Below are 22,464 nucleotides of genomic sequence, written 5' to 3'. Positions count from 1 at the left end.
TACCTAGCATTATCTTCTCTAATGCCATCTATTTACCTGCAAATGCCATTATTTTATTATTTTTTATCACTGAGTAATGTTCCATTGTGTATATATGCCACATTTTTTTTTATTCATTCATCTATGGAAGAGCATCTAGGTTGGTTCCACAGGTTAGTTATTGTCAATTGTGCTGCTATAAACACTGATGTGGTTGTGTCCTTGTAGTATGCTGTCCTTTGGGTATAGACTGAGGAGATGGATATTTGGGTCCATTCCCAGTTTTCTAAGGAATTTCCACACTGCTTTCCATATTGACTGCACCAATGTGCAGTCCCACTAGCAATGTATGAGTGTACATTTTTCCCACACCCTTGCCAAAACTGATTTTTTTTCTTCATAATAGTGACCATTCTGACAGGAGTAAGATGAAATCTTAGTTTTGATTTGCATTTCTCTAATTGCTAGAGATGATGAACATTTTTTAATATATTTGTTGATTGATCATATATCCTCTTCTGAAAAGTGTTTGTTCAAGTCCTTGACCAATTATTGATTGGGTTATTTGGGTTATTTTTTACCTTTTTTTTTCGGTGGTTAGCTTTTTGTGTTCTTTATATACCCTAGAGATTAGAGCTCTATCTTATGTGTGAGGGGTAAAGATTTTCTCCCAAGGTGTAGGCACTCTATTTAACTCACAGATTGTTTCTTTTGCTGAGAAGAAACTTTTCAATTTGAATCCATCCCATTTATTATTACATGATTTTAATCCTTGTGCTATAGGAGTCTTATCAAGGAAGTTATGCCTAATCTGACATAATGAAGAATAGGGCCTACTTTTTCTTCTATTAGACAAAGGGTCTTTTGGTTAATTTCTAGATACATTGTTTTATTATTTGTCTAGCTTGTTCCTTTGTTATTTTAAAATGCTTTTGTAAAGTATTAGCATTGACATGGAACTTTTTATGAAAATTTGTAGCTTCTTCTAGTGTAGAGAAAATATGTATGTCATGTGTAGTTTTATCTGCTAAATCATTGCCCAAACTAAGGGCTCCAGGCAATCCTGTATGTGCCCTGATATGTCCTATAAAGAATGGATCTTTTCTGTCCCAAATTAGACTTTTTATAGTGGAAAACAAAGAGAAAACAGTAGAGGAAGGGGAAATCCTACCAGCATGTTCAAGGGATACTATAGCATTAACTATATACTGATTATCGGAAAATAAATTAAACACAGAATCTTTAAACATCACAAAAGCTTGTAATACTGCATTAAGCTCTACCCTTTGAGCTGATTGTTTGGGTACTAAAAATATAAAAGTTTGATCAGGTGTAACTATTGCTGCTGTACCATTATTTGACCCATCAGTGAATATATTTGGAACATTCATGATAGGTGTTTTTATTGTCATTTTTGGAAAAATTACAGGATGCAATGACAAAAAAGACAATAAAGGATTAGATGGTAATTGGTTATCAAATGAAACATTAGATTTGCACATGATTATTGCCCAGGTATTTAACTCATTAGCTAACTCATCAATTTGATTCATAGTATATGGAGTAATAATTTTATTGGGAGAAATTCCAAACACTCCCTTTGCTGCTCTTTTTCCTTTGAGTATTAATTGTACTACAGCCTCAGGATACCTAATAAGAATAGTGTTAGGAGAATAAGATAAATGTATCCACAATAATGGACTTTTTTGCCAAAATACTCCTATAGGAATATTTTTTGTTGGTAGTACAGTAAATAATAAAGGCAAACTTATATCAATTCTATCCAAATGCATATTTTCCATATATGTTTCAATGATTTTAATGCCTTTCTTGCTTCAGGCATTAACATTCAGGGTGAATTTGGATCTGATGGACCTTTTAGGATATCAAATAAAGGTCCCAACTCTCCTGTTGGTATACCTATATAAGGCCTTATCCAATTTATGTCTCCTAATAACTTTTGAAAGCTGTTAAGTGATTTGAGTTGATCTACTCGTATTTGAATTTTTGGTGGACAGACCATGGTTGAGGATAATAGAACTCCTAAATAATTAATTGGAAAATTTAATTGTACTTTATCTATTGCTATCTCTAGATTATATTTTTTTAATAAGTTTGTAAGTGTGGCATAATATTCTAGCAATGTGTTTTTATCTTTATGTGCTAATAATACATCATCCATATAGTGAAATATTTGTAGTTCAGGATTTTGATTTCTAAGTGGCTGGATTACTTTGTTAACATAAATTTGACACATAGTTGGGCTGCTAGCCATCCCTTGAAGGAGTACTTTCCATTCATATCTCTGATCAGGACCTTCATGATTCAGTGCAGGGATAGTAAATGCAAAACGTGGACTATCCTCAGGATGAATTGGAATTGAAAAAAAAAAAACAATCTTTAATAGCTATAACTAAAACATACCAAGTTTTTGGCAAAGCAGACAATTGAGGAATCCCCAATTGAGCAGGTCCCATAATAAGCATCTCATTATTAATGGCTCTTAAATCTTGCAATAATCTCCATTTACCAGATTTCTTTTTGATGACAAAAATGGGTGTATTATGGGGAGATACAAAAGGTTGTATATGTCCTTCCGCTAATTGTTGTTTGACCAGGTCATGGGCTGCTTGTATCTTTTCTTTAGTCAGGGGCCACTGAGGAACCCATACTGGTCTTTCTGATTTCCAAGTAATTTTTTATTGTCTCAGTGGCCCTTTATGAAAATCCAACCCATGTCCTCTCCATTCCTTGATCTATTTGTATTGGTGCTGCTATCCTTGTTCTTGTTTTTCTAATCTTTTTCCTTTCCTAAAACCTTGTCTAGTCATAATAGTGGGTGCATTTTTGTTGATGTTATTTGTTAATGTCAAACCTAATTGATCTAGGACATCTCATCCCCATAAATTTATGGAAAGATGATCCAATACCTATGGCTGTATAGTTCCTTCACATCCTTCAGGATCCTTCCAATCTAATACCATTGCATTTCTATGGGAATTAGTTGCCACTCCTAGGCCTCGAAGCATTTGAGTGGCTTGTTGTAATGGCCAATGTTTTGGCCATTCTTGATGAGAGATGATGCTAAGGTCTGCACCTGTATCCAGTACCCCATTAAATTCATGTCCTTGAATATTTAGTTTTAGCATGGGGAGAGAATCTATATTTAAAGAAAGCATAGCACAATCTACACCTGTGGAGCCTAATCCCTTGGAACCTCTTTCTACAGTATGACTAGAAAATTTATCATGTAGGCTGGTTATTATTAGTAACTGTGCTATTCTATCTCCTGGTGAAATTACTGATATACCCTTTGGAGAACTGGCTATAATTTCTATTTCACCTTCATAATCAGGATCAATTACCCCAGGACTTATCATAAGTCCTTTTAGAGTAGAAGAGCTGTGTCCCAATAATAAGTCTACTGTTCCTTTGGGAAGAGGTCATTTTACCCCTGAGGGAATGATTTGAACTCCCATCTCTGGAGTTAATACTGCTCTGGCAGAGGCGCAGATGTCCAACCCTGTGCTCCCTCTGGTTTGTCTGATGAGGGATCTGATGGACAATGTGTCCTGGGCAGTACCCTGATGGAGTTACTGGGTTCCTCCAGTGCTCCGTATATTTGTGGTTTTGGGCCCTGGAGCATTGGGCCCCCCTGTCCATTTTTTGGCAATGGAGCCTGATGCCTTTCTCCATGATATCATGGATAAACACCTGGTCCTTGTTCGTTTTTTGATAATGGAGTACCCTCTATGGTGGTTTGAGAATGGCATTCATTAGCCCAATATCTCCCTCTATGGCATTGTGGGAAAATACCCGGTATTCTACTCCTTTGATACCTAGTTTTGTAAAACCCTCCTCCTATGGGGCAATTCCTTTTAAAATGTCCTGTTTGTTCAAAATTGTAGCATGTTCTTGGCCTGGCATCTAAAGCCTGTTTTACTGCAGCTGCCATGACTTGCTCTTGTTCATTAATGTCTCTACATAATTTAATATATGTTTTTAAATCTTCATGTTTCCATGGTCTAATGACTTCTCTGCACCAACGATTCGCTTGCTCATTAGCCAGTGGTTTTAGTAATGGCATTGCTTGTTCTGTATTCCCCAAAACTCTGGTAGCTGTTTGAATAAGCCTATCTACAAATTCAGCATAAGGTTCATTAGCTCCTTGTATTACCTTAGATAATTGACCTTGTAAACCTCCATGTCCTTGTAAAGTCTTCCATGCCTTAACTGCATCTGCAGCAATTTGTGCGTATATGCCAGGATCATATGCAATTTGTTGCTGCTGATCCTCATAAGGTCCCTTTCCTAACAATATATCTAGATTTCTCTGAGGATAACCAGCTGCTGCATTTCGCCTAGCCGTCTCCTTGCAAAATTCCTCATTGGCAACCTTCCATAACAGGTATTGTCCTCCATTTAGCACAGCTTTACACATATTTAGACCAATCTGCTGGCGTCATGTTCAAGTTGTTAATGGATTCGACCATGCTTACAGTGAAGGGTGCTTGAGGACCATAAGTTGTTACAGCCTCTTTTAGCTGGTTCACTGTTTTGAAATTTAAAGCATGGTGAATTCGCTGCCCTCCTGCCTCATATACAGGGCATGTTAATATTTGAGATCCTGTCTCAGGATCCCGACTATCAACTGCGGGGTTTGGGGGCCTCCCAGCATATGGAGATGGCCTTGTTAGTTGGACACTTACGTCCTCTGGTGACAGAAAGGTGTTAGTAGCAGTCCCCTGTTGTACCTTTCCCCCTGATGGCTTTTTCTGCTTTACACTTTCTTTCTCTATCTGACTAGCTTGAGAGGCCTTCTCTTTTACTTGAATTTTTTTCTCTGTCTGACTAGCTCAAGAGACCTTCTCTTCTACTTGAATATTTCCACTATAACTATAATACAACCCAAGAAGATAACACCAAACAAAACTGAAACAGAATGAAACAAAAGTGGAACAACAGAAAACATTATAATAGCCTTTCTATCGTCCTGAAATGTCCATCCGTCTTTTCTCCCTATCTGTTCCTCAGATGTGAGCAGTTTTTCTTCCATCTTACACATCTCCAGGGACAGGCAACTTAAAACAAAAGTGAAGCAAAACAAAAGAAGAATCTTAAAATGGCTACCCATCCTCTCACCCTGCCCTCAGGGGCGAGCAGTTTACCTTATCACTTACCCTCAGTCATTCCCCATGTGGGCCACCAAATGCCGCAGTCTGGCTGGGCACAATTCAGGAGCCACTTGTCAAAAGAAAGAAACTTTATTTTTAGAACAAACACACCAAACAAAACAGCTTCTCAGGAAAAACCTTCAGAGCCCAACTGCCACCACCGGCTTCCCACAAGCCTCTCCACCTCCCCCACTCCTCCTGCTCTTGAGGCCGATTGGCTGGGTCCCATGGGTGGAGCCAAAAAAGTTCCCCAATGAGCAGCTCCATGGTCTGAAAGGGCGGGGAAACAGTCCAATGAGCATCACCACAGAGGAGCCAATTAGTTGGCAGCTAGAAATTGCTGGGGCCGCTATGAGCCAATCAGCTGGTAGCTGGAAGTTTGCTGGCAGCTGGAAGTTTGCTGACAGCTGGAAGTTTGCTGGGGCCCCTTCTGGCTGTGGCTCTCAACACTTTGACATTAATATTATTTTTCTCCTTAGCAATGCCAATGAGGAAACAAAAGCTTTACACATTAAAGTATGTACCCAACAGACCATAGTTTGCAGGTTCAGAGACTGAGAACAAAACTCGGGTGTTCTTATTTAGAGTAAACAATGCATTTCTTCTTTTATTTTACTTTGATTGTATTATATTTTGGAAGTTTCTGATCAACAACAAAAAGTCATTTCCCCAACATTTATCCCGATTTTAAAAGGCATAAAATTTGTGGATGTTAAGAGGCAGTAAAAGGTGAATATTTTCTGCACTTCACATTTTTGTTATATGTTACATATTTGGGGACATAAAATTTTATGAAATTATAATTACACATTTTAAATGTGTTTCAAATCTCTTCATTTTCGATGTTAGAAGTGAGAGTTATAAATCTGAAAATTAAAGTTGCAAACTTCAATATTATGTTTGTGATGGAAGTTGTCTTTCATCCTTCCTTCATATTGCTTACTCTTCTATGTAATTGCAGGATTTCTCTTCTCTGATCCTTCAATTTTAATTATAATAAGAACTACTGATATCCATAGCAACAAAAAGAGAGCAGAGATAACCACGGTTATCGATGTCACATAAACAAAATATTTGACAAAGGAAATAAAGGGAAAAAAAACCCTAAAATTCTACTTTCTTTCTGAGGATTTTTAAGATTTCAAAAGTTAAAAGCCCTTATACCCAACTATTAATGTGATTCTACTCTTTTGCCCATAAATCATGCATTGTTTTCATTATCATTACTATGATTTATTTTCTCTTGCATTTTATTTTTTAATTTTTTTGTAGTTGTAAATGGACAGAATGCCTTTATTTTAATTTTTTTAATGTGGTGCTGAGGATCGAAACCAGGGTCTCATACATACTAGGCAAGTGCTCTGCTACTAAGCTACAGCCTCATCCCAAATCCACAGAGATGAAAGATAGAAGCCAGAGTGATGACTAATGAAACTGGAGTGTCTTTTAGGAGTGAGGCTGTGTTTGGTATGTTTCCTATGAACAAAATCATAATATGTGGCCTTGGGTATGCTTCTTGTAGTGTAATGTTGTCCTGGTATGCTCATGTTGTAGCAGGTAGCAGTATTTCATTTCTTTTATGGCTGAGTAATATTTCATTGTGTGGACACAGCCAATTTTATTTATCCATTAATATGTTGGCTATTGTTTCCACATTGGGACTATTAGGAATAAACTGCTGTGAATATTATTGTGCAGGGTTTTGTAGATGTGTTTTCTTCCCCCCAATATAAGCCTAGGAATGGAATCACTAGGTTATTTCCACATGCATCCATTCTGCATTCAGGCCTGTGATCCCTTGTCCTCCTGACTGAGAAACTACCATGTCTCACAGACACAGGTCTTATCTCAACTTCCTTTGTTCTAGTTAAGAAGACTAGCTTACAAGCCCCAGAAACCAATTACTTATTGTTAATGTGGGATTTATATCTGTCTGGAGTCCTCACTTACCCAACTTAGTCCTTGTGTTGAGCTGTAGTCAAGCCTCACCTGCCACATCCTCAGCTCTCTGAGAAAGATTGGGTAGTGATCTGAGTTTGGATTCCGTTAGCAATCTTTTAGCTATTCTGTGTGGGAGCTCCTACTGCCTTTTTCTTTAGTTTCCCAAAGCACTGCTTCCTGATCCCTTTATATATATATATATATATATATATATATATATATATATATATATATATATATATATATTATTATGCCATATATATATATATATATATATATATATATATATATATATGGCATAATAATTTTTACTTAAAGAGCCTCTCCATTATTCAGAGAGGCAAAAGGTCCTGTAGAATTCCCAGAGGAATAGAGTGCCTGGCTTCAAGATTCCTGGCACCCAGGAATGCATCTGAGGCAACAAAGCTGAAGAGTGGACACCCTTCCTCTGCTGCTGGCTGTATTTCATTCTACTGCAGTTTCCTTTCTTTGCACTGCTGCACATAACCCCTCCAACCTCCTGTGCTGCCCTCCTGGTCACAGTGAAGGATTTTGACTCCCATGGGGTCAATGGCTTATCAAGTAGTTTTTAAAAAATATATTTATTTTTTAGCTTTAGGTGGACACAATATCTTTATTCTATATTTATATAGTGCTCAGAATCAAACCCAGTGCCTCATGCAGTCCAGGTGAATACACTATTACTTGAGCCATATCCCAAGCCCCTGTCAAGTAGTTTTTATTTACAACTTTTTGTTTACTCTGCATCTCATTGGATTGCTTACCAACACCAACTGGATTTGGTTTCTTTCATTCCCAAACCATAACACATTTGGGTATCTTGAGACTTTATATAAAGTATGTATTTTTTGTTATATGAACTTAACCTACCTTGTTTAATCATATGAAGTAATGCAAATCTACTTTGTTCTAGTGGACCTATTTTGGTAACATATAAGCAATTTTGGATCAGTATAGGGGATTAATCCAAGGTTTTCATGACTCAGTTTAAGTTTTGTTTCTTAGTGACAGTCATTTTAATTTTTCTGAATAAAACATTTTGTTTTTCTGTCACTTTGTCTTACAAGGCCTCCCCCCACTCCCTTGGTTTTTAAGAGAAAGAAAATCTTTTTTGATTTTTATGTTTATGGCTTCTATCCTCCTTTGAAAGCAGGCGTTAACTGATCTTTGGCAAAAATCAGTGTTCTAGACTCTACCTTCAGAATTAGAGTATTATTGGGTGTGAAGAAGGGAAGACTATAGGTCAGGGGCTTTAAATATCTGCAGGGTTGAAGGGGGCAAGGTGAAGACGGGGTAAGATGAGGGAAAAGTGAACCTCTGCCCCTGTTTTTCCAGAGAAGATCTGCTTAGTTCTGTAAGGGTCCAGTGAAGCGTCAGAGAAAGAGACCACCAAGTGACCACTCATGCAATTGGCAGAAGGGGATTTATTGATCTAGCATGCTAGGGCTCCGTGCCCACTCAAGAAGGGAGAACAGCCCAGAGCCCAGAGCAGAGGTCAAGCAGTGCTTAAGTACACTTTTTGGGGAGGGCGGGGGGCTTAGCATACTTCAGAACAAATCATCATGAGGCGCAGGAAAATTGAACAACAACTCCTAAACATGATTAGTTCATTCATTGGTGGGAACAGGTCAGGCGGGGGTGATAGGTCAGTTCTAAAGTGGGGTACACATTCAAACTGAATGGTTTAGGCCCTGCGATGCCTACATGCGACCACAGAGAGCCCTTCAGTTATTAAACAACCAAGCAGTCAGGGGAAATATTTACTGGGCGGTTCCAAGCATTGTCTTAACAGCTACATAAATTTCAGGTTTTGCAGGTAGCATAGAAACCTAACAATACCTAATCCTTTACATTTTAACTCAGACCTTGCAGCTTAGAAACTTTACAATACCCGGTCTTTTACCCTTTAACTTTTACGCTTTAACTTCAATTTCTTTTACCCTTACAGTTCTATTTGGTATTTTGTGATACATTATAAGATCTTGTTTCCATAAGGAAGAAACGGTTCCACTTAACTTTAAAAAATAAAAGAAAATTGCTTAAAGTATATTGCTAGAGGTCATAGAGATAGGACTCAGGCTTTCTTTGCTATTTCTGGACCTAAGACTTTCAGCCCACACATGGGGAGGGGGGGCAGATTAGCTTCATGTTTACTAACTTCTGAGAATCACAATCACACACACCACACTCCACAAAATAGGCAAGAACTGGCACTTCTCTCAGGGCCATGTACATTTAATGTTTAGATCAAATATGGTGAGTGGGTTTGCTCATTTTCAAAGTAAATGTGAAAAATTTGTGTGACAGAATCAGGCTTTTGTATCTTTAAACTGGGGCCAAATATCTCATAATTATCTTCTTGTCTTCTTTTAGGACATTTTCCAGGAAGTATAAAAATTATTAATATTCCCATGTAGTAGAATGACAGGGGACTAAACTTTGTGCAGCCATCGATATCTTAAGATACATGCTTTCGATGTGTTACTCCATATAACATTAGGTGGTTACCACCAGCCCTTCCAGTAAGCAAATTTGTAGACCAAGCTGATGACACTCTACACACAATGAAGCATTCATTCACCAAAGATGTTTTAAGACATGATTGGGGAGGGATACCATGAGGTGGAAAGAGCAGGAACTGTAATGCCAGGCAGATGTATATGGGAGAAGAGGCTCAGTGAAAATAACAACAAAAAAGAAGAAAATGGCATATACTCTTGGAAACTGTCTCCTCATCAGTAAAAGAAAAATTTTAATAGCCATTTTGCAGTGTTATTCTGTTAGAAATAATGTAGAGAAACAACCAGCTAAGAATCGAAACATCATAGATATCACCCAGTCAGCACATAATGTGGTGTGGTTCATTGACATCATGATGACTTGTTTGGCCAGTGGAATAGTCACTGTAGACTGGCATAGGTATGAACCCTCAGCCACTGTCACTCTGGTGGCAATTTTACTTCCCATCCTGCAGAAGAGCAGTGCCTTTGGGGACCTAGCCCAGGGTCTTGAACACATTGAATATTTGATGGAGGAAATTTTGCTCATCCACAAATATTAGCTCAATGTGTCTCTTCAGAGCCATCCTCCAGTTCTCATTGTATTGGTGAGACTTGGGCCACCATCACACTTCCTGTTGGTAAATGAGATGCAAATGACTCTGACTTTTCAAAAACTTAACTAATTAACATCTAAATAGGCTCTGACCTGTGTGTCAAGATTACATGCTTGACTTTCTCTCCTTTTTCTAATACCTGGCCCTTGAAGCTCTCACTTTCAGTGAGAGGAGGCTATGACCCTAAATTAAAATCTACACATTGGGTCAGTTCACCCCTTGGGCTAGTGCGAGAAGGGAATAGTAGTGGACATGTCTCTCAGGAGTCTGGAGAAAGAGGTAGGAGGCAGAGTGGTCCAACATGGGAGGAAAGTTAAGGGTGCTGAGGGGAGGGGCAGAGGGGATCTCCTGAAAGACAATTGGGAAGGGAGATGGGGTCTGATGCTCTGGCATCCCCTTAGGTGAGGGCTGCTGTGAGACCACTAGAGCAGGCTGCAAGGGAACAGCGGCTTTTGCCTCAGGGCTGCTGCCTATGAAGGCATGACTCCTGTCTTCATGGGGGTGCAGCCTCTGATGGAAGATCCAGAATTTGGATTTGAATGTCTGTATTGGCAACAGCCCTGGGAGGACCTCTTCTGATCCCAGCAGTTATGCCATATCTGCATCTTTTGTTGACCCAATACAGCAATGGGCTATAACTGAAAGTGACAGCTCTCATCACCTCCACCCACTGCTGGGCACGCTGCCTCCTCTGCAGGTTCTTCCTCCAGTTGAGTAAGAGAATGCAGCCACCAGTTATCACAGAGCAGAGCCCCAACAATTCCAAGTACAATGGGACCCACGCTGAGGCAGTGAAAAAAAAAAAAAGAATCAAATTGTCTGACAGCTCTAACTTGGGACTTGAACTGTTTCTCATTCCTCTCCTGGATTTGGCTCATTCATCCTCTTATTCCTTCCCACCCTTCTCAAAGACATGCCTAATAATTTCCTGATTCAGTCAAAGCTATATTTGCAGGGCACATAAGAGATCCATTAGCCTTTTTCAGATAAGGAACACTAGATGTACAGGGGCCATGACCTGCCAAGACTCAGAGTCAAGCCTTCTGGCTTCCAATCAAGGGCCCATGCAGTCATTCAGACCGAGAAGACTCACTAAGGACAAGGACCTCAATTGTACCTTTTCTGCTTGGGCAGAACATGATCCCTGACTTCGAGGAGTCATTAGTTTCCTAGAGGAGTCTGTCTCTTAACTACATAGCACTCCATTCAGGCAGCCACCACCCCATCCTTGCAAATGATCTTCCCTGAATGTTTGTACACTACACTCAAAGGACTGGGTGTACTTATGGCCAGGAAAGCCCAGGTCCTCCTTTTGCAAATCCATAAAGTTCACTCTGGTTACCAGGCCTATGGCTCTGTAAAGAGTGAACTCACCCAATACTCTGCCCACCAATGGGAGTACCTAGAAGGCTTCAGTCCCATTGTTCTCTAAAGATGAGGTAACTGGGTTCTGAGTATCAGGAATTCTAAGGCTGTTGCTTGTAGAGTGGTTCACAGTTGATAGAATAAGGGACTCCATCTTGTGACATCCCATGAAAGACTGGTCCACCATAGAATTGTCTGTTCCCAACTTTGTGTGGTGAACTCAGATGGCAGCCCCCAGGAAAGGGCCCTTTCACCCTCAGGAGATTCTACTTGTGTTTTCAGTCATTATGGAGCCATTTTCCAGTGGGGAGTTGGGCAGGGAGGACAGTGAGCTTTGGACATCCCTACCCTCAAGAAGTATCTTACCTAGTTGTCAGGGAACAAAATGGCTCAGAAGAACCATGTGGTCTAAACCTCCTCTTTGGCTTCTACCATCTCTCTTTTGTTTCTTCAACAAATGTTTTTTGTGCATCATCAGGTTCCATGGGAGCTCCCCCCTATGTGACCCTACTATCTTTCCAGCTCCATCTCCCTCCCCACCCATCATATACCTTTTAGCCCTGGGCATAATAGATTCCCAAGACCCTGCTTATTTCCCTCTGGACTTTGGCTCAGACTGTTGCTTCACTCAGGATTGTCTCTCACCACATTTCCACCACTGAACACCTCCTTATCCTCCCAGGTGGTCATATCCCCAACTCTGAGACAAATAGTCATTTCAGTTGAGTTCCCAATTTATAGAACTCTGAAGCAGATGAATTTGAAACAAATTGGTCCCAGTGACAGGAGTGATTTCAACAAGTATAAGTTTCTATAAAGTGGAAAACATAGTGTTCTACAGATTGAATATATTATTTTAAGAAAGTTGCTCTATTTGAACTGGTACAAAAGTAATGCCCTTTTTTAATTTTTTTATTGTGGGTTGTTCAAAACATTACAAATTTCTTGACATATCATATTCCACACTTTGATTCTAGTGGGTTATGAACTCCCACCTTCACCCCATACACAGATTGCAGAATCACATCAGTTACACATCCATTGATTTACAAATTGCCATACTAGTGTCTGTTGTGCTCCGCTGCCTTTCCCATCCTCCACACTCCCCCCTCCCCACCTCTCCCCTCCCCTCCCGTCCTCTCTCTCTACCCCCTCCACTGTATAACCCTGAGGGTCTCCTTCCATTACCGTGCAATTTCCCTTCTCTCTCCCTTTTCCTCCCACCTCTCATCCCTGTTTAATGTTAAGCTTCTTCTCCTGCTCTTCGTCCCTCCTCTGTTCTTAGTTACTCTCCTTATATCAAAGAAGACATTTGGCATTTGTTTTTTAGGGATTGGCTAGCTTCACTTAGCATAATCTGCTCTAATGCCATCCATTTCCCTGTAAATTCTATGATTTTGTCATTTTTTAATGCAGAGTAATACTCCATTGTGTATAAATGCCACATTTTTTTTATCCATTCATCTATTGAAGGGCATCTAGGTTGGTTCCACAGTCTTGCTATTGTGAACTGTGCTGCTATGAACATCGATGTAGCAGTGTCCCTGTAGCATGCTCTTTTTAGGTCTTTAGGGAATAGACCAAGAAGGGGAATAGCTGGGTCAAATGGTGGCTCCATTCCCAGCTTTCCAAGAAATCTCCATACTGCTTTCCAAATTGGCTGCACCAATCTGCAGTCCCACCAGCAATGTACAAGTGTACCCTTTTCCCCACATCCTCGCCAGCACTTGTTGTTGTTTGACTTCCTAATGGCTGCCAATCTTACTGGAGTGAGATGGTATCTTAGGGTGGTTTTGATTTGCATTTCTCTGACAGCTAGAGATGTTGAGCACTTTTTCATGTACTTGTTGATTGACTGTATGTCCTCCTCTGAGAAGTGTCTGTTCAGGTCCTTGGCCCATTTGTTGATTGGGTTGTTTGTTCTCTTATTGTCTAATTTTTTGAGTTCTGTGTATACACTGGATATTAGGGCTCTATCTGAAGTGTGAGGAGTAAAGATTTGTTCCCAGGGTGTAGGCTCCCTATTTACCTCTCTTATTGTTTCTTTTGCTGAGAAAAAAACTTTTTAGTTTGAGTAAGTCCCATTTCTTGATTCTAGTTATTAACTTTTGTGCTATGGGTGTCCTATTGAGGAATTTGGAGCCCGACCCCACCGACTGTAGATCGTAGCCAACTTTTTCTTCTATCAGACGGTGCGTCTCTGATTTGATATCAAGCTCCTTGATCCATTTTGAATTAACTTTTGTGCATGGCGAGAGAAAGGGATTCAGTTTCATTTTGTTGCATATGGATTTCCAGTTTTCCCAGCACCATTTGTTGAAGATGCTATCCTTCCTCCATTGCATGCTTTTAGCCCCTTTATCAAATATAAGATAGTTGTAGTTTTGTGGATTGGTTTCTGTGTCCTCTATTCTGTACCATTGGTCCACCCTCCTGTTTTGGTACCAGTACCATGCTGTTTTTGTTACTATTGCTCTGTAGTATAGTTTGAAGTCTGGTATCGCTATACCGCCTGATTCACACTTCCTGCTTAGCATTGTTTTTGCTATTCTGGGTCTTTTATTTTTCCATATGAATTTCATGGTTGCTTTCTCTATTTCTACAAGAAATGCCATTGGGATTTTGATTGGCATTGCATTAAACCTATAGAGAACTTTTGGTAATATCGCCATTTTGATGATGTTAGTTCTGCCTATCCATGAACAGGGTATATTTTTCCATCTTCTAAGATCTTCTTCCATTTCTCTCTTTAGGGTTCTGTAGTTTTCACTGTATAAGTCTTTCACCTCTTTTGTTAGGTTGATTCCCAAGTATTTTATTTTTTTTGAGGATATTTTGAATGGAGTGGTTGTCTTCATTTCCATTTCAGAGGATTTGTCGCTGATATACAGGAATGACTTTGATTTATGCGTGTTGATTTTAAATCCTGCCACTTTGCAGAATTCATTTATTAGCTCTAATAGTTTCTTTGTAGAGCCTTTTGGGTCTGCTAGGTATAGAATCATATCATCTGCAAATAGTGATAATTTAAGTTCTTCTTTTCCTATTTTTATGCCTTTAATTTCTTTCGTCTATCTAATTGCTCTGGCCAGTGTTTCGAGAACTATGTTGAAGAGAAGTGGAGACAGAGGGCATCCCTGTCTTGTTCCAGATTTTAGAGGGAATGCCTTCAGTTTTTCTCCATTCAGAATGATGCTAGCCTGAGGCTTAGCCTAGATTGCTTTTACAATATTGAGGTATGTTCCTGTTATCCCTAGTTTTTCTAGAGTTTTGAACATAAAGGGATGCTGTACTTTGTCGAATGCTTTTTCCGCATCTATCGAGATGATCATATGGTTCTTATTTTTAAGTCTATTGATGTGGTGAATAACATTTATTGATTTCCGTATATTGAACCAGCCTTGCATCCCAGGGATGAATCCTACTTGATCATGGTGTACAATTTTTTTGATATGTTTTTGTATCTGATTCGCCAGAATTTTATTGAGGATTTTTGCATCTAGGTTCATTAGAGATATTGGTCTGTAGTTTTCTTTCTTTGAAGTGTCTTTGTCTGGTTTAGGTATCAGGGTGATGTTGGCCTCATAGAATGAATTTGGAAGTTCTCCCTCCTTTTCTATTTCCTGAAGTAGCTTGAAAAGTATTGGTATTAGTTCTTCTTTAAAGGTTTTGTAAAATTCTGCTGTATACCCATCCGGACCTGGGCTTTTCTTAGTTGGTAGTCTTTTTATGGTTTCTTCTATTTCCTCAATTGATATTGGTCTGTTTAGGTTTTCTATATCCTCCTGACTCAATCTGGGCAGATCATGTGACTTAAGAAATTTATCTATGCCTTCACTATCTTCTAATTTATTGGAGTATAAGGATTCAAAATAGTTTTTGATTATCTTCTGTATTTCTGAAGTGTCTGTTGTGATATTGCCTTTTTCATCCCGTATGCTAGTAATTTGAGTTCTCTCTCTTCTTCTCTTCACTAGCATCCCTAAGGGTCTGTCGATTTTGTTTATTTTTTCAAAGAACCAACTTTTAGTTTTGTCAATTTTTTCAATTCTTTCTTTTGTTTCGATTTCATTAATTTCAGCTCTGATTTTAATTATTTCTTGCCTTCTACTTCTTTTGCTGTTGTTTTGCTCTTCTTTTTCAAGGATTTTGAGATGAAGTATGAGATCATTTATTTGTTGGTTTTTTTCTTTTTTTAAGGAATGAACTCCAAGCAATGAATTTTCCTCTTAGAACTGCTTTCAATGTGTCCCATAGATTCCGATATGTTGTGTCTGTGTTTTCATTTATCTCTAAGAATTTTTTAATTTCCTCCTTGATGTCTTCTATAACCCATTGATCATTCAGTAACCTATTGTTCATTCTCCAAGTGATGTATGCTTTTTCCTTCCTTCTTTTATCATTGATTTTCAGTTTCATTCCATTATGATCAGATAAGATGCATGGTATTATCTCTACTCCTTTATATTGTCTAAGAGTTGCCCTGTGACATAATATATGATCTATTTTTGAGAAGGATCCATGTGCTGCTGAGAAAAAAGTGTAACTGCTTGATGTTGGGTGGTATACTCTATATATGTCAATTAGGTCTAGGTTATTAATAGTGTTATTGAGTTCTATAGTTTCTTTATTCAACTTTTGTTTGGAAGATCTGTCCAGTGGCGAGAGAGGTGTGTTGAAGTCTCCCATGATTATGGTATGGTGGTCTATTAGACTCTTGAACTTGAGAAGAGTTTGTTTGATGAACATAGCTGCACCATTGTTTGGGGCATAAATATTTATGATTGTTATGTCTTGTTGGTGTATGGTTCCCTTAAGCAGTATGTAGTGTCCCTCTTTATCCCTTCTGATTAACTTTGGATTGAAATCTATTTTATTTGATATGAGTATGGACACGCCTGCTTGTTTCCGAAGTCCGTATGAGTGATATGATTTTTCCCAACCTTTCACCTGCAGCCTATGAATGTCTTTTCCTATCAAATGCGTCTCCTGTAGGCAGCATATTGTTGGGTCTTGTTTTGTGATCCATTCTACTAGCCTGTGTCTCTTAATTGGTGAGTTTAAGCCATTAACATTTAGGGTTATTATTGAGATATGGGTTGTTCTTCCAGCCATATTTGTTTATTTCTGTTACCAAACATGGTTTGTTTTCCTCTTTGATTATCCCCCCCCTTTACTGTCCTACCTCCCACTGTTGGTTTTCATTGTTATTTTCCATTTCCTCTTCCTGTAATGCTTTGGCGAGGATGTTTTGAAGAGATGGTTTTCTAGCTGCGAATTCTTTAAACTTTTGTTTATCGTGGAAGGTTTTAATTTCATCCTCCATCCTGAAGCTTAATTTCGCTGGATACACAATTCTTGGTTGGAACCCATTTTCTTTCAGTGTTTGAAATATGTTATTCCAGGATCTTCTAGCTTTCAGAGTCTATGTTGAAAGATCAGCTGTTATCCTGATTGGCTTACCCCTAAATGTAATCTGCTTCCTTTCTCTTGTAGCTTTTAAAATTCTCTCCTTATTCTGTATGTTGGGCATCTTCATTATAATGTGTCTAGGTGTGGATCTCTTATGATTTTGCACATTCGGCATCCTGTAGGCTTCTAGGATTTGGGATTCTGTCTCATTCTTCAACTCTGGGAAGTTTTCTCGTATTATTTCATTGAATAGACTCCTCATTCCTTTGGTTTGGAGCTCTGTACCTTCCTGTATCCCAATGACTCTTAAGTTTGGTCTCTTAATGTTATCCCATATTTCTTGGATGTTCTGCTCATGGTTTCTTAACAGTCTTGCTGAGCTGTCTATGTTCTTTTCCAGTTGAAATACTTTGTCTTCATTGTCTGATGTTCTATCTTCTAAGTGTTCTACTCTGCTGGTAGTATTCTCCATTGAGTTTTTAAGTTGGTTTATTGCTTCCTGCATTTCTAGGATTTCTGTTTGTTTGTTTTTTATAACCTCTATCTCCCTGTATAGTTGATCCTTTGCTTCCTGGATTTGTTTGCGTAATTCATTGTCGAAGTGATCTTTCATTGTCTGATTTTCCTGTTTAATGTCTTCCTTGATACTCCAGATCATCTGAAGCATGTATATCCTGAATTCTTTATCTGACATTCCATCTGCTGCAGCTGTTACCTCTTCTAAAGTTGCGTTGACCTGCATTGCTTGTGGTCCTTTCTTTCCTTGTCTTTTCATACTTCTTGCGTATCTTTCCTGCAGGTGCAGGCGGTGGCTCTGCTCTCTCCTTATTCCAATTGGGGTGTCGTGGCTACCATGCCAGCAAGTCACTGGGCCTGTTCTGGGCACTGGCGGTGGCTCTGTTCTGCCCCTACTCCAATTGGGGTGACGAGTGTACCACGCCGGCAGGCCACCGGGCCTGATCCGCCAGTCGGTTGCAGGTTTGCCTAGCCTGCAGGTGCTGGCGGTGGCTCTACTCTGCCCCTACTCCAAATGGGGTGACGTGTCTGTTGTACCGGCAGGCCACTGGGTCTGTCCCGCTGGTCAGTCGCAGATCTGCCCACCTTTCGGGCACGGGTGGAGGCTCTGCTCTGCCCCTAATCCAATTGGGGTGTCGTGACTACCCCGCCTGCAGGACGCTGGGCCTGTTCCTGGCACGGGCGGCGACTCTGCTCTGCCACTACTCCAATTAGGGTGGTGTTTGTACCACGCTGGCAGGCTCCTGGGCCTGAGCCTGATCCACCGGTCTGTTGTAGGTCTGCCTACCTTGGAGGCGCGGGCGGCGGATCTGCCCTGCCCCTCCTACCACGCCTGCGGACCCCTGGGCCTGATCTGCAGGTTGATCACTGGTCTGCTCACCCTGCGATCACGGGTGGCGGTTCCGCTCCGCCCCCACTCCAATTGGGGTCACGTGACCACCACACCGGCAGGGCCTGATCCGGGCGTTGGAGAAGGATGTGCTCTGCCCCTACTCCAGTTGGGGTGACGTGTGTACCACACTGGCAAGCCACTGGGCCTGACCCGCCAGGCTGTCACAGGTCTGTTTACCTTGCAAGCACGAACAGCGGCTCTGCCCTGCCCCTCCTACCACGCCCATGTACCACTGGGTCGCGGGTCTGCCCACCTTGCGGGTGCGAGTGGCAGCTCCGCTCCGCCCCCTCTCCAATTGGGGTCACGCGGTCACCACACTGGTGAGCCGCTGGGCCTGCTCCGGGCGCTGGCGGTGGCCCAGCTCCTCCCCTCTGGCTCGACGAAAAATTGAGGAGACTCGGGTGACTGTGCCTCACCCCCCCTACCAGGAGACCAACTGCTTATGTCACCGCTGGTATTGATGAAGTTCTCTCCTCCGCCACTTTCTGCTGACATCAGATCTCTGCCATGTTGGTATCCTATGCGAATGGCAGCATTTCGTTCCCCTTGCCGGGCAACCAAAGCAACGGGTGAGTCCTGACCGGCCCTCAGCAGAACCCGGACCGAGAAGCAGTTTCCACGGGCTCCTAGCCCCAGTCCAGGGAAGTTCCGGGAGCCAGAACTTGGCTGCTCTGTGCTCGGTGTAAGCTCCTATAAGTGTAAGCTCCAAGAAGCAGTCCCCGGGGGCTCAGTTCCGGGAGCCGGAATTCGGCTGCTTAGTGCTTGGTGTATACTCTGATAGGAGCAGGGTCCAAGAAGCAGCCTCTGCAGGCTCCGCAGCCCTGGGCCATGGCAGTTCCGGGACGGTTCCGGGAGCCGGAACTCGGCCACCCCGCGCTCCGTGTTCGCTCTGATAAGGTCAGGTTCTAAGAAGCACCCAGGCACTGAACCCTATCAATCTGTCTGCAAGCCGCAGGCGAATTGCAGCCTGAAATTAACTGATCTATGGCTGAATGAACTGCGGTCAGTCAAAAACAGGGAAGGTGACCCCGTTTATTTATTTTTTGATTCCTTGGAATTTTAGTTTACCTCAGATATGTCTTGTACACATTTTATCAGATTTACATCTTAAATTTCATTTTGAGTATTTCAGTTTTTAATTTAAAACTCTATTTTGTTAATTGCTAGTATTAAAAGAAAAGCATTTGGCTCGTATGTATTAACCTTGTATATTGAAAACTTACTGTTTTATCTTATTCATTCCAGGAGTTTATTGATTTCAATTAACTTCACAGATGTCATCTACAAAAAAAAAAGGCAAGTTTATTCGTTTGAATTTCTTGTATAATTACATGAGTAAGGAACTTTGAGTAAAATGTTAAAGGCATTGATGAGGGAAGACACCACTGATTTTTAAAAATTCAATTTTCTGTACTAGTCTTCTTGGTTATGAATGACAGTTGAGTTAAGTTCCTAATCTGAGAGTTCTGGTACCCTCCATTGTTTTGTCTGATGTTTAGTTTGTCTCTTCTGGTTCTTTTTTTTGCCTTTTTGTATGGCTTGTAATTTTTTTTCTTGATGCTGGATATGATGTGCTGGGTCAAAGGGTGTGCTGCAAATGGTCATGTGGTAGGAAGTTGAGAAAAACTACACTCCTATAATTAGGTCTCATTCTCTGGTGATGTTGTGCCCGTGGACTGTGAATTTCACAGGTGCTTAAGTTCTTTTCTCTTCCCTTTGGTTAGATAGGATCAAATGGCTAGAGTGTGCTAGAGTTGCTATTTCCTTATGCAGATTAGCTGGAATTCCCCACAGTATCAGGCTCTGATAACTGGTTTCTCCTGCAGGCCAGCCTTGCTGGGAAGAAGAGGTCTCTAGAATATTTCAGAAGGATGCTTCTTTCTTTCCCTTTCTGGAGGCATAAAGGAGTTTTGCTCTGGTATTTTTATGAAAACCTGGTTGATCTAGAACTCAATCTTTCAAAGTGATGGGGTCCGCCCTGAGCCTGAGTACAAAATTGGTTTTTATTTTCCCCTATTGTTCACACTGAGCCTCTGTCAATTTCAATAATTTGTCAATTTTACACTTTAGGTGTCTGCTTTCTTTGTCCTGCTGCATGTTCTGAGGCTGCTCATGTAAGCTCTGACTTCTGTGCTGAGCTGTGTATTCTCCTTGGGGGAAGCCATTTGCCCTGTGTCCTCATCTCTCTTAGATATCCCAGAATCATTATTGTTTTCAGTTGTTCTATTTAGCTTTTTACTTCTTTAAACCAAATGATGACACCTAAGCTCATTAAAAGGGAAACCTGATCTACAGAATACTTTTAAAAATAATTAAAATGCACACCTGGGTGTTTGTATCATGGCTCATTTTGCATTTGATTCATGCATGAAGTGTTATATTGTGTTTCACTGTCCTTTGGCTCTTGAGAATAGATGATACACATATTTTCTAGGTACAAAGTAAATGAAAATCTTGTTACAGAAGTGTATCACATGACATAAACAGATGGTGTCTATTTAGTGTGTCTTCTATATTTAGTTCTAAATCTGCATTTACAAGTACTTTAAAATTCGATATGCTGCCCATGTTTTCCTAAACTAGCCAACAAATACCAATGTACCTTTATAGTTAGCTGAATACACACTGTCAGGGTTTAGCTATTCCTTAATATCACCATCTTATGCTAATGTTCTCAGACTTGAGAACTGGGAATTTGTTTATAAAGAGAAAGGGCATAGAAATTTAATGAAATATGGGTTACAGTAATCATAATTTTCATCCCCAGTCATAATCTAAGTACAAGTTCTATTTCTTCTAGCTTTATTCCTTTCCCTTGTTCAATGGAATTCTTTATCTTTCTTTCCATCCATTGTCTTAGACCAAGTTGTCATTGCTTGGTGTCTGAATGTCTACAGAAAGATCCCATCTTTCTCCCTTCCTTGAATTCTTGTCCTTAATTCATCTTTCATCCTCCTCTTACTCCTAGGATAATCTTTGGCTAGGGAGGCTTTCCTAATCCCAAAGCAAGCATTTTTTTTTCTAACATGGAGCAAACACTTTCTTGTTTTAAGTGCTACAGGAAATCCTGGAAGGGTACACTAAGAAACACCTTTTCTGAGCCATATCCATTTTAAATTAAATACCTTAGCTCTTTAGGAAAAAGGTAAATCTATATGAAGAAATATATACTTATTGGATACAACATGTCTTAAAGTATATATGCATTGTGTAATGATTATATCTAGCTAATTAACATTTATTATCTAAATAGTTGTGTTTGTGGTGAACACTTAATATCCACTCTTAATATCCACATTTTTAAAAGAATGTAATATACACCATTATCTGTACTTGCTGTGTTACACACTAGATTCTGGAATTTATTGCTCCTGCCTAACTGTAATTATGAGACATTTGACTAACAAACCAACAAGCTCCTTATTCTTTCTATTCACGCCACCTGTGGTAAACACTTTTAGACTTTCCACTTTTGAGATTAATGTTTTTAGGTTACACACATGAGTGAGGTTTATATGGTGCTTTTCTTTGTGTGTCTGACTTATTTCACTTAATGCACTGTCCTCTATGGTCACCCATAATATCATAAATGACCAGATTTCCTTCTTTTTATACTGAATAGCATTAATTGTGGGTATACCACTTTTTTGTGCATTCATCTCTTGGAATGTAGGTTGATGCCACATCTTCCCTATTGTGAAAAGTGCTGCATTAAACACAGGAAGAGAGCTACTTCTTTTATGAACTGATTTTGTTTCCTTTACATATACACCCAGAGTGAGGTCATTGGATCATAGGGTAGACCTGCTTTTAGTTCTCAGGGACTTCCACTCTGTCTCCTATGGTAGGCTAGAGAAGTTGACCTTCCCCCTGGCAGTGTGCAAGGGTCCCCTACTTCACAAATTTGATCATGACCATTTTTACTGGGGTTAGGTGGTACCTTATGTGGCTTTGACCTGCATTCCCTGATGATTAGTAATGTTGAGCATTTTTTCCACATGCCCTACATACAATGATCATCCTGCAAATGGTGATTATCCTGAAGCTGG

The 22,464-nt window shown here is 40.1% G+C and overlaps 1 pseudogene; it reads right to left on the bottom strand.

Annotated features, from left to right (window-relative positions):
- Positions 1–10,437: 10,437 nt before the first annotated feature.
- LOC124091428 (testis-expressed protein 38-like) lies at positions 10,438–11,369 on the bottom strand (annotated as a pseudogene).
- Positions 11,370–22,464: the final 11,095 nt, after the last annotated feature.

Source organism: Marmota monax, unplaced genomic scaffold (genome assembly GCF_021218885.2).
Source record: "Marmota monax isolate L192 unplaced genomic scaffold, Marmota_monax_Labrador192_F-V1.1 WCK01_AAM20220418_F8-fsc00335, whole genome shotgun sequence".
NCBI classification, from domain to species: Eukaryota; Metazoa; Chordata; class Mammalia; order Rodentia; family Sciuridae; genus Marmota; species Marmota monax.
The sequence above is the reverse complement of the archived record's forward strand: the minus strand, read 5'-3'. Positions and strand labels throughout refer to the sequence as shown.